The sequence below is a fragment of the Vicia villosa genome, unplaced genomic scaffold (genome assembly GCF_029867415.1).
Source record: "Vicia villosa cultivar HV-30 ecotype Madison, WI unplaced genomic scaffold, Vvil1.0 ctg.000955F_1_1_1, whole genome shotgun sequence".
Lineage (NCBI taxonomy): Eukaryota > Viridiplantae > Streptophyta > Magnoliopsida > Fabales > Fabaceae > Vicia > Vicia villosa.
The window spans coordinates 201,656-215,526 of NW_026705427.1; positions in this window are offsets into that span (position 1 = coordinate 201,656).

Here is a 13,871-nt window from a genome sequence, read left to right on the forward strand (position 1 = left end):
GCCAAAGCTCCCTGAATCGAGCAGGCTAAGTCACGTTTTCGTGACAAAATTGTCAACTTCAATTTCACACCTACACGCGATTTCGATCTCATTTGATTACGTGATTGTTTTTTTGATAACGTTTAGATGCTGTCTGTATATTTTGATTGAGTTTTTACCGCAGATTAAGCATTCCACCATTGCTAGGGTTCGAGGTTTCATACATGGGGGTTTTTCGTGGAAGGGTTTTCGGGCCAAATAAATGGTTTCATTGAATTCGTGTGGTTGTTTTATACTGATCTGGGCTTTTATTCATGATTAATGGCGCGTGTAGCTTGTGTTCGCAGGTTTGGCTATGGATGCAGTCGTAGTTAATTCCAAGTCAATCCGTAGCAAAAAGTCTTTATTTTTCCAGAAAAAAACAAATGAGGAAGATGAACAGTATGGCGCCAGGTTTTGTCTTGAATTTCGAAGCGTTATGTTTTTATATATTATTCGTTAATGGTGTACTTGACAGCGCATTAAAGGTGGCTCAGTGGTCTAAGGAGGTGTTAACGTAGTCAGGTGCAGGAGCGTGGGATCGATCCCTGCTCCCTGCATATTGGTTTTGGTTTATTTCTTTGATAAACCTTAGTCAATGATCCTGTGCACGCGCGTTCATCAGAATATCATACACCTTCACGCAGTAGCCACTAGATCTCCCTCCGTCCAGATCCAACGCACCTGAAGAGGAGGCGCATGCTATAGACCTCCAGAGCTGTCACATGCAATAGAAGCCAGGTTTTATACATTCTTTTATTTATTTTATTACTTATCTTTTTAGATTAATTGTTTAGATTCATTGTTAATTTAATTTAATTAATTTATGAAATTAGGATTAGGATATTAGAATAGGATTAGGCCAATGACTAGGGTTTGGGATTCCTCCCGATTTATTCAATTATCTCGACTATTCGATTTAATTATTTTAATTGGTTTGATCGCATAAAATCACAAAAAACCTTAGAAGATTGTTACCAAGACATTAGGGTTTGTCCAATCCCATTAGTTTTTTAGCCAAAATAATACGATTTAATTTATTATTCGCTTCGATTAAATCAATTGATCGCGGTGGGTAATAATCAATTAATTATTTAATTCTTTAATTAAATATAAGTTAAAATAACATTATTTCGCTAAATGGTTTTAACCAAAGCTATTGGTTACGATGATTAGCATTTTCCCTTCATCCAAATTCGTTATTATTTGTAATCGAATCTATCGATTATGAGGGGTAACGATAATTAAAACACGCACATTTGCTATTCGCGATAATCAATCTATCGATTATAGTGGTTAGCAATCCTCCCTTTAATCCGTTAGCCATGGTAATCAAACCTGTTGATTATTGCAACTAACGGTAACAAATTAAATCAGGGTTGTACGCCCAAAACTCAAAACATTCAAAACACTTCAAATCAAACTACGAATTTTCATCCTTATTCAAAACTACGATAGGCCACTCAAAAAGCCTTCAAAACAATTTCAAACCACAAAATTCTAATTCTAAGGCGTACAACCCTGTCCCCGAACTACGTAGACTCTGATCCTCCATAAGGAGGTACGTAGGCACTTGGCAACAAGGCGAGTCCCCCTCCCTAAAATCTCAATTTTTCCCCTATTCAATTCTTTAGCTATTAAACCTGAATATTTTAGCCATAAACTTGACCCTTAGATTCAAAGCCAATAGGAAAGGGTTGAGGGTGCCTAACACCTTCCCTCGACCTGAATATAGTATCTTACCCTGATCTCTATACTGCGTAGGGTTTCCTATTCGCCCTTCAGAATAGGTGGCGACTCTCTAAGTTATAATTTTTAGGCAGGTTGCTACAGCTGGCGACTCTGCTGGGGACAACTTAATAGTGAATACTATGCTCCTATAGGTTTTAGGTTTTGGCAGGGTTTAGGTTTGACAACTTTTTAGGGTTTGGCTAATTCGCTTTTTTTAGGGTTTGTAATTATTTTTTTTATTTTTTTTTTAAAAAAATTTGTTTATTTGTTTTTTATCTAAAAAATATTTAATTGTTTATAATATGTTTATATTTAATTATTTATGTTAATATATTTATATCTAGTTGCCTGTTGTTATATTTTTATATGCATTGCTGGTATTTTCTATGTTGTGTTAAACCCTAAGTGTGGGAGTTAACTTTGAGATCAATAGGGGAGCATGAATCGCCTACGAGTCTCATTGATAACTCCACTTGGAGTGGGTTGAATATTCGGAAATGTCCAAAACGAGGCTTGACTTTGTTGAGGGCAGGACGGGATATTTGGTTGATCTCTCCGGGAATCTACCCCAAATATTCAAACCTCATGGATAAAATGAGTTGTTCTAAAATCCGAAGAGACAAAAAGTCTCGGAGGCTACGAACGACCCCATGAGACCTTCTAGAACCCCCCTATAAAAAGGTTGGCTCCCAAGAGCCGCTACGTCGGACCTATGAACCTATGTGATTATGTGCTATATGTATATATATATGTGTTGATCATTATTTTTTTATTATTCCTTTTTCCATTCATCATACATCATGGGCATTCTTGCATCATATTTTATTCAGAAAGAAAGGAAAAAAAAGGATATCATACATATCATGCATGGCATACACATCATTTTCATGACATTAAGAGAAGATTCCTCTTCTATCTCCAGAACAAGGGACCATTGGGAAGGATAACCTAACATCCCGACCATATTATCCAACAAGATTTCAGCAGAAGTGATCAATGGATTAGCAAAAGCAACAGGGTGGCCAGCGCCCCTGGAGGTCCAAGCCAAAACGATCGTTTACCCCATTGCACATGCCGCTGTCTCAAGCTCTGCAACATCTGCTCAGTCAGAACTTGATAACTCTGCTGCCTCCATACTCAGCTCCAGCTAACCCCGCTCCTGGGTACAAGCATCATGCTAGGTGCGCTTATCATTCAGATAGTCCTGGTCATGATACAGAGGATTGTGGGCCATTGAAGCACAAGATCCAAGATTTAAATGAAGAAGGGCTCATTGAGTTTGAAGATCCTCGCAAGTCTAATACCATAGGTGGCTAGAAGGAGGATTTCTTAGATCATTAGTTTTGTTTTCATTCACAAGTTCTTTCCGTTTGTTTAAACATTAGTCTTACGACATATGCTGTGTACTTTACAATAATCATTAATGCATTGCTTACGTTTGTCTTGATTCATTCCTAGTGTTCTCACTATATTTAAAACTATGTTTTTACTTGGTTTTCTTCTTTGTGATATTCAACTCTCGATCAAAGTCGTACACCTTTTGAGGGAGAATGACGAAAACGATACCCTAATTTCATACACTATGCTTTCGAACAGACCGTGTTGACGATGTACAGGCATTTGTTCAATCCCTAAATAATGGAGATATAAGGATGCTAATCCCTCGTCAACCCCTTTGAGCCCAAAAAAGTAGGAGTTTTCCTTCATACAAAATAAAACCCTTAACATATAACCTGGGGGTAGGGTAGCTGCTCAGTTAACTTAATTATTCCAAACTGTTCCTTTGAACATAACCACCGATGGTTCTCCGTCATGATTAAGCCTGGCAGTCAATATCCGCAAAGAAAAAAAGAGAAAGCAATGCAAAAGCCTGCTGAGTCAAAACCTATTAAGGAGACTTAGGCAACATTGGGCATCCCGCTAACTGCAGTTTTAAAACAAACAGTTCAGGCAAAAGTTAGGGATAACAAAGTCGAAAAAAGGTTACTATGTACCTTCGACAAAAAGGAAAAATTACAAAAAAGGAGAATGACTGCCTTTGCAGATAAACCTTTGGTTTTTGAACCATCATAAATGCCAATGTCACAATTCCCAAATTCTTTTGGAGACTAAACGCATAGCTAACTGAGCATAGGACTGGAGAACATCACGAAGATGGGGATGGGTACAAATAAACTTTGAGCCTCTATCTTTTGTTTCTTTAAACCATGAACCAGGCCACGTTACAACCCTTAAAAGTCCTAACTGAAACATGGTTAGTTCGAAAGCATGCTGTTACCAAAGGTATCCCGACTCCTTAAGGTCTACTATAACTTTTGAGTTGATATCACTTTCTTACAAAACAAAAAACTTCATTTTACTCAAAATGTTTTTAAACTTTCAAGACAGACATATGCATTCGCATCTTATGAATTTCATTACAAAGTACACTTGTCTATGTGGGTTCAGATGTTTAAACATCAGGGAGAAGTTGCATGGGGCATGGCTAATGACTGAAAAAAATCCTACCGACAGACGAAATAGCTTTCAAAAAAGGGAAGCTTATCAAAAGAAGAAACATCTCTTACACATGACCAGGATGGCTAATGTGTGCACATGGCATAGCTCGTCATTATCCCATTTACATGGGGCAAATCTAATCAAGATCCATGAAATCTCTCAAAGACGCTGAATAGCCCATGGGGCAAGCCCATTACCTGGGGGCACGTTGCAAAGGTCACTCAGTGACAGATGGTGTCAATGCCACTCTCACATCCTTTTCAGGAACCTTTATAGGATATTTCTCAATCTGTCCATATAGTCTTCTTTAAGACATGTTCAAATACTTTTTACCCTTTCTAGGAGCCTTTTTCAGACAGTCTTTTAAAGACCCACCTTCTTATCCTTTCTATTTTCAAACCCTTTCAGACAGTCTTCTCTAAGACATATTCCTTTCCAAGAACCTTTTCTAGGTAGTCTTCTGTAAGACATCTCTTAACTTTTTTTCAGTTAGTCTTTTAAGACATATTCAAACTTCTCTTATGCTTTCAAGAACCTTGTCAAACTTTGTTTAAAGTACAGAGTCTTCTCTAAGACAGTTCACCATCCTTTCTAGGGTGATCTTCTTCAAGATGTCTTTTCCTAAGTTTTGTTTAAAACCCCGCATTCCTTAAAACAGTCTTTATCCTCTATAGGAATATTTTTGACCCTCTGCACAAACATACCCCTTCGAGCTTTGTTTAAAGCGCAATCTTGTTTAAGACAATTTCTCATTCTTTCCAAGGACCTCTTCAGGTAATCTTATAGAAGACATCATCTCATTCTGAGTGCTCAGCAAAATCACTGTCCGTCGGGCGCAACCGAAACGCAGGACTCATTCTGAAAAGCATCTGCTTCACATTCAAATCAACACTTACAATCAAGAATCCTATTGACTAGGGGCATATCTTTCAAGAATTCAAACACAAGGAACATTGTTGTGTAGTTGATCTTCCCACGTCTGTACTATTTACGTCCCGCAGTGCGGGATCGGCATGCATGCATAATTCTCATTTATTTTGAGAATCTCATTACATGACACATGCATCATAACATTGCATACAACTAACGCTGCCTTTTCAGGTCACTTCATAATCAAAAGGATGTTATCATCCAATTACAGTGCAAATACGATCGTATCAACGATTCAATCTTAACAGATACAATTCCAATACCTCATTCCAAGTCTTTCTTCAAAGACAATCCAGAAGCAATCAAAGAATTTCTTACCTCTCCAGGTAGGCTTGTCCAAGACAATTATCCTAATTTTTCCAAGCAGTCTTATTTAAGACATATCCTAACCTCTCGAGGTAGTTTTGTTTAAAGCGTTTTATAGCCTTTATAGGAACCTTTCGAGGTAGTTTTGTTTAAAACGTTGCATGTCCTTTATAGGAACCTTTCTAGGTAGTTTTGTTTAAAATGTCCCATGTCCTTTATAGGAACCTTTCTAGGTAGTTTTGTTTAAAACATATTATGTCCTCTATAGGAACCTTTCTAGGTAGTTTTGTTTAAAACATATCATTCTCTTTATAGGAACCTTTCTAGGTAGTTTTGTTTAAAACGTATTATGTCCTCTATAGGAACCTTTCTAGGTAGTTTTGTTTAAAACATATCATTTCCTTTATAGGAACCTTTATAGGTAGTTTTGTTTAAAACATGCCATACCATTTATAGGAACCTTTATAGGTAGTTTTGTTTAAAACATGCCATACCCTTTATAGGAATCTTTCTAGATAGTTTTGTTTAAAACATATCGTTCCCTTTATAGGAATCTTTCTAGATAAGTTTTGTTTAAAACGTATCATTCCCTTTATAGGAATCTTTCTAGATAATTTTGTTTAAAACGTACCGTTCATTTTATAGGAATCTTTCTAGATAGTTTTGTTTAAAACGTATCGCTCCCTTTATAGGAATCTTTCTAGATAGTTTTGTTTAAAACGTATCATTCCGTTTATAGGAACCTCTCTAGGTAAGTCTTGTTTGAGATATCCCGTATCCTATCTAAGAGCCTTTCCAGGTGAGTCCTGTTTAAGACGTACCATAACCTGTCTAGATAGTCCTATTTAGGACATTCCATATCCTTTCAAAAAAAAACCTCTCCAGGTTTCATATCTTTTTAAAGAGCCTTTCTAGGTAAGTCTTAAAAAAGACGTATCATGCCTCTCTAGGTAGCCTTTTTAAAATGTTTATCCAATCTTTTCTAAGACACACTTAGTTCTTTTAAAGAACTCCTCAGTTAGTCTTCTCCAAGACATTCTTCCTAAACATTGTTCAAAGCCTAAGCTTCTTCGCATCAACCTTCGACATACCCTATTCAGGAACCTCTTCAGGTAGTCTTATGCAAGACATTACTCCCTCTCTCCTCAGATACGATCAATATGATCCTGGTATGAAGAGCATATGCTCTGGACAAGCATCTTATCAAACAAATAGATGGCATCTATAAGCCCATCTCCCACAGAACTCTTTCCCTACGCAAGCAAATTTCAGGGCATTTCAGTGTCCAATCATCTTCTACCTCTTCAGGTTCAAGAAGATTAAACAGGGGCAGCTGTCATACCCCAAAATTTGCCTTCCATGTTTCATTCACAATGATTCAAAGTTCAAGATTCAGTCCCAAAGATTACTCATTCAAAAGTCCAGATGATCCACAGTCAACTGGTTTGACCTAAAAAGTCAACCATAATCAGAGCATAGTCAAAGCCTCCCAATTTTGGTCAACATCAAGTATGTGAAGTATAACCATCATTTGATCAAGGATTGATCATGATTCCATTAATAGAAACTCAGAGATGAACAAATACAAAAAGGTTCAAATTAGGGTTTCTTAGGAGAAAGTCAACCCAACTTTGACTGGGCATAACTTTCACATGGAACATCAAAAATTCCCCACTCAAAGCCTATTTTGAAGGAAATTGGATCCTCTACAACTTTGTCGCTCACAAGCCAGGGTTAGAAATGATTCATTTGAGAGATACATTGCAAAAGATTACAGGTCATTTTCAAGCATCCTTCAAAAGCAGTTTTTTGTTAAAGAAGATATGATCAAGATAAAAGCTCCAAATGAAAAATATGTTCCAAAGTGGATTATAGAGGACCTCTTGAGGTTTCCAAAAAGTCTTAGAACTCATTCATAGCTTAAAAATTGAGTGAGATATGCTTTGTCAAAGTTGGGCGATTTTGAAGGAAATATGCGGAACAAAAGTGGTTCAAAATGATTATTTTTCCAAACGGGCCTATCTTATTATGACCCAAACTTGATTATAAGGTCACTAGGAACCCCTAAATCCAAGGCCACGACCATATGATTTTTATTAGAATTTTAATGAATTTTTATTCATTTTAAATTTAGTTTAAATCAAATAAATAAAAGAAAATACAAAGAGACTTGATTTGATTTGATTCCTAATCAATATTAATCTCTCAAAAGGCATATTACTCCTCACAATTTCGTTCAAATTGAATTAGGTAAGATTGGATGGGATTTCATCAATTTTGGAAAGATTTCATACAAGTTCTAAACCAAATATCAATCTCACAATTTAGAGGGATTTGATTGAATGTAAATAACCTAATTCAGTCTGTCATATATAAGCAAACACAACAGATGCAAAAAGGGGGGATTGGCCGCTGCAGAACCGGTTTGTGGAGCTCAAAAATCGTGAAATTGATAGCCATGGCAGAAGAGTGTGGAGACCGATTCGAGCCATTCCAAGGATTAAATCATCTTCCTCGACCCCCTCTGAAGCGAAACTGATCATCACACACGGCCAAAGCTCCCTGAATCGAGCAGGCTAAGTCACGTTTTCGTGACAAAATTGTCAACTTCAATTTCACACCTACACGCGATTTCGATCTCATTTGATTACGTGATTGTGTTTTTGATAACGTTTAGATGCTGTCTGTATATTTTGATTGAGTTTTTACCGCAGGTTAAGCATTCCACCATTGTTAGGGTTCGAGGTTTCATACATGGGGGTTTTGCATGGAAGGGTTTTCGGGCCAAATAAATGGTTTCATTGAATTCGTGTGGTTGTTTTATACTGATCTGGGCTTTTATTCATGATTAATGGCGCGTGTAGCTTGTGTTCGCAGGTTTGGCTATGGATGCGGTCGTAGTTAATTCCAAGTCAATCCGTAGCAAAAAGTCTTTATTTTTCCAGAAAAAAACAAATGAGGAAGATGAACAGTATGGCGCCAGGTTTTGTCTTGAATTTCGAAGCGTTATGTTTTTATATATTATTCGTTAATGGTGTACTTGACAGCGCATTAAAGGTGGCTCAGTGGTCTAAGGAGGTGTTAACTTAGTCAGGTGCAGGAGCGTGGGATCGATCCCTGCTCCCTGCATATTGGTTTTGGTTTATTTCTTTGATAAACCTTAGTCAATGATCCTGTGCACGCGCGTTCATCAGAATATCATACACCTTCACGCAGTAGCCACTAGATCTCCCTCCGTCCAGATCCAACGCAACTGAAGAGGAGGCGCATGCTATAGACCTCCAGAGCTGTCACATGCAATAAAAGCCAGGTTTTATACATTCTTTTATTTATTTTATTACTTATCTTTTTAGATTAATTGTTTAGATTCATTGTTAATTTAATTTAATTAATTTATGAAATTAGGATTAGGATATTAGAATAGGATTAGGCCAATGACTAGGGTTTGGGATTCCTCCCGATTTATTCAATTATCTCGACTATTCGATTTAATTATTTTAATTGGTTTGATCGCATAAAATCACAAAAAACCTTAGAAGATTGTTACCAAGACATTAGGGTTTGTCCAATCCCATTAGTTTTTTAGCCAAAATAATACGATTTAATTTATTATTCGCTTCGATTAAATCAATTGATCGCGGTGGGTAATAATCAATTAATTATTTAATTCTTTAATTAAATATAAGTTAAAATAACATTATTTCGCTAAATGGTTTTAACCAAAGCTATTGGTTACGATGATTAGCATTTTCCCTTCATCCAAATTCGTTATTATTTGTAATCGAATCTATCGATTATGAGGGGTAACGATAATTAAAACACGCACATTTGCTATTCGCGATAATCAATCTATCGATTATAGTGGTTAGCAATCCTCCCTTTAATCCGTTAGCCATGGTAATCAAACCTGTTGATTATTGCAACTAACGGTAACAAATTAAATCAGGGTTGTACGCCCAAAACTCAAAACATTCAAAACACTTCAAATCAAACTACGGATTTTCATCCTTATTCAAAACTACGATAGGCCACTCAAAAAGCCTTCAAAACAATTTCAAACCACAAAATTCTAATTCTAAGGCGTACAACCCTGTCCCCGAACTACGTAGACTCTGATCCTCCATAAGGAGGTACGTAGGCACTTGGCAACAAGGCGAGTCCCCCTCCCTAAAATCTCAATTTTTCCCCTATTCAATTCTTTAGCTATTAAACCTGAATATTTTAGCCATAAACTTGACCCTTAGATTCAAAGCCAATAGGAAAGGGTTGAGGGTGCCTAACACTTTCCCTCGACCTGAATATAGTATCTTACCCTGATCTCTATACTGCGTAGGGTTTCCTATTCGCCCTTCAGAATAGGTGGCGACTCTCTAAGTTATAATTTTTAGGCAGGTTGCTACAGCTGGCGACTCTGCTGGGGACAACTTAATAGTGAATACTATGCTCCTATAGGTTTTAGGTTTTGGCAGGGTTTAGGTTTGACAACTTTTTAGGGTTTGGCTAATTCGCTTTTTTTAGGGTTTGTAATTATTTTTTTTATTTTTTATTTTAAAAAAATTTGTTTATTTGTTTTTTATCTAAAAAATATTTAATTGTTTATAATATGTTTATATTTAATTATTTATGTTAATATATTTATATCTAGTTGCCTGTTGTTATATTTTTATATGCATTGCTGGTATTTTCTATGTTGTGTTAAACCCTAAGTGTGGGAGTTAACTTTGAGATCAATAGGGGAGCATGAATCGCCTACGAGTCTCATTGATAACTCCACTCGGAGTGGGTTGAATATTCGGAAATGTCCAAAACGAGGCTTGACTTTGTTGAGGGCAGGACGGGATATTTGGATGATCTCTCCGGGAACCTACCCCAAAAATTCGAACCTCATGGATAAAATGAGTTGTTCTAAAATCCGAAGAGACAAAAAGTCTCAGAGGCTACGAACGACCCCATGAGACCTTCTAGAACCTCCCTATAAAAAGGTTGGCTCCCAAGAGCCGCTACGTCGGACCTATGAACCTATGTGATTATGTGCTATATGTATATATATGTGTTGATCATTATTTTTTTATTATTCCTTTTTCCATTCATCATACATCATGGGCATTCTTGCATCATATTTTATTCAGAAAGAAAGGAAAAAAAAGGATATCATACATATCATGCATGGCATACACATCATTTTCATGACATTAAGAGAAGATTCCTCTTCTATCTCCAGAACAAGGGACCATTGGGAAGGATAACCTAACATCCCGACCATATTATCCAACAAGATTTCAGCAGAAGTGATCAATGGATTAGCAAAAGCAACAGGGTGGCCAGCGCCCCTGGAGGTCCAAGCCAAAACGATCGTTTACCCTATTGCACATGCCGCTGTCTCAAGCTCTGCAACATCTGCTCAGTCAGAACTTGATAACTCTGCTGCCTCCATACTCAGCTCCAGCTAACCCCGCTCCTGGGTACAAGCATCATGCTAGGTGCGCTTATCATTCAGATAGTCCTGGTCATGATACAGAGGATTGTGGGCCATTGAAGCACAAGATCCAAGATTTAAATGAAGAAGGGCTCATTGAGTTCGAAGATCCTCGCAAGTCTAATACCATAGGTGGCTAGAAGGAGGATTTCTTAGATCATTAGTTTTGTTTTCATTCGTAAGTTCTTTCCGTTTGTTTAAACATTAGTCTTACGACATATGCTGTGTACTTTACAATAATCATTAATGCATTGCTTACGTTTGTCTTGATTCATTCCTAGTGTTCTCACTATATTTAAAACTATGTTTTTACTTGGTTTTCTTCTTTGTGATATTCAACTCTCGATCAAAGTCGTACACCTTTTGAGGGAGAATGACGAAAACGATACCCTAATTTCATACACTATGCTTTCGAACAGACCGTGTTGACGATGTACAGGCATTTGTTCAATCCCTAAATAATGGAGATATAAGGATGCTAATCCCTCGTCAACCCCTTTGAGCCCAAAAAAGTAGGAGTTTTCCTTCATACAAAATAAAACCCTTAACATATAACCTGGGGGTAGGGTAGCTGCTCAGTTAACTTAATTATTCCAAACTGTTCCTTTGAACATAACCACCGATGGTTCTCCGTCATGATTAAGCCTGGCAGTCAATATCCGCAAAGAAAAAAAGAGAAAGCAATGCAAAAGTCTGCTGAGTCAAAACCTATTAAGGAGACTTAGGCAACATTGGGGCATCCCGCTGACTGCAGTTTTAAAACAAACAGTTCAGGCAAAAGTTAGGGATAACAAAGTCGAAAAAAGGTTACTATGTACCTTCGACAAAAAGGAAAAATTACAAAAAAGGAGAATGACTGCCTTTGCAGATAAACCTTTGGTTTTTGAACCATCATAAATGCCAATGTCACAATTCCCAAATTCTTTTGGAGACTAAACGCATAGCTAACTGAGCATAGGACTGGAGAACATCACGAAGATGGGGATGGGTACAAATAAACTTTGAGCCTCTATCTTTTGTTTCTTTAAACCATGAACCAGGCCACGTTACAACCCTTAAAAGTCCTAACTGAAACATGGTTAGTTCGAAAGCATGCTGTTACCAAAGGTATCCCGACTCCTTAAGGTCTACTATAACTTTTGAGTTGATATCACTTTCTTACAAAACAAAAAACTTCATTTTACTCAAAATGTTTTTAAACTTTCAAGACAGACATATGCATTCGCATCTTATGAATTTCATTACAAAGTACACTTGTCTATGTGGGTTCAGATGTTTAAACATCAGGGAGAAGTTGCATGGGGCATGGCTAATGACTGAAAAAAATCCTACCGACAGACGAAATAGCTTTCAAAAAAGGGAAGCTTATCAAAAGAAGAAACATCTCTTACACATGACCAGGATGGCTAATGTGTGCACATGGCATAGCTCGTCATTATCCCATTTACATGGGGCAAATCTAATCAAGATCCATGAAATCTCTCAAAGACGCTGAATAGCCCATGGGGCAAGCCCATTACCTGGGGGCACGTTGCAAAGGTCACTCAGTGACAGATGGTGTCAATGCCACTCTCACATCCTTTTCAGGAACCTTTATAGGATATTTCTCAATCTGTCCATATAGTCTTCTTTAAGACATGTTCAAATACTTTTTACCCTTTCTAGGAGCCTTTTTCAGACAGTCTTTTAAAGACCCACCTTCTTATCCTTTCTATTTTCAAACCCTTTCAGACAGTCTTCTCTAAGACATATTCCTTTCCAAGAACCTTTTCTAGGTAGTCTTCTGTAAGACATCTCTTAACTTTTTTTCAGTTAGTCTTTTAAGACATATTCAAACTTCTCTTATGCTTTCAAGAACCTTGTCAAACTTTGTTTAAAGTACAGAGTCTTCTCTAAGACAGTTCACCATCCTTTCTAGGGTGATCTTCTTCAAGATGTCTTTTCCTAAGTTTTGTTTAAAACCCCGCATTCCTTAAAACAGTCTTTATCCTCTATAGGAATATTTTTTACCCTCTGCACAAACATACCCCTTCGAGCTTTGTTTAAAGCGCAATCTTGTTTAAGACAATTTCCCATTCTTTCCAAGGACCTCTTCAGGTAATCTTATAGAAGACATCATCTCATTCTGAGTGCTCAGCAAAATCACTGTCCGTCGGGCGCAACCGAAACGCAGGACTCATTCTGAAAAGCATCTGCTTCACATTCAAATCAACACTTACAATCAAGAATCCTATTGACTAGGGGCATATCTTTCAAGAATTCAAACACAAGGAACATTGTTGCGTAGTTGATCTTCCCACGTCTGTACTATTTACGTCCCGCAGTGCGGGATCGGCATGCATGCATAATTCTCATTTATTTTGAGAATCTCATTACATGACACATGCATCATAACATTGCATACAACTAACGCTGCCTTTTCAGGTCACTTCATAATCAAAAGGATGTTATCATCCAATTACAGTGCAAATACGATCGTATCAACGATTCAATCTTAACAGATACAATTCCAATACCTCATTCCAAGTCTTTCTTCAAAGACAATCCAGAAGCAATCAAAGAATTTCTTACCTCTCCAGGTAGGCTTGTCCAAGACAATTATCCTAATTTTTCCAAGCAGTCTTATTTAAGACATATCCTAACCTCTCGAGGTAGTTTTGTTTAAAGCATTTTATAGCCTTTATAGGAACCTTTCGAGGTAGTTTTGTTTAAAACGTTGCATGTCCTTTATAGGAACCTTTCTAGGTAGTTTTGTTTAAAACGTCCCATGTCCTTTATAGGAACCTTTCTAGGTAGTTTTGTTTAAAACATATTATGTCCTCTATAGGAACCTTTCTAGGTAGTTTTGTTTAAAACATATCATTCTCTTTATAGGAACCTTTCTAGGTAGTTTTGTTTAAAACGTATTATG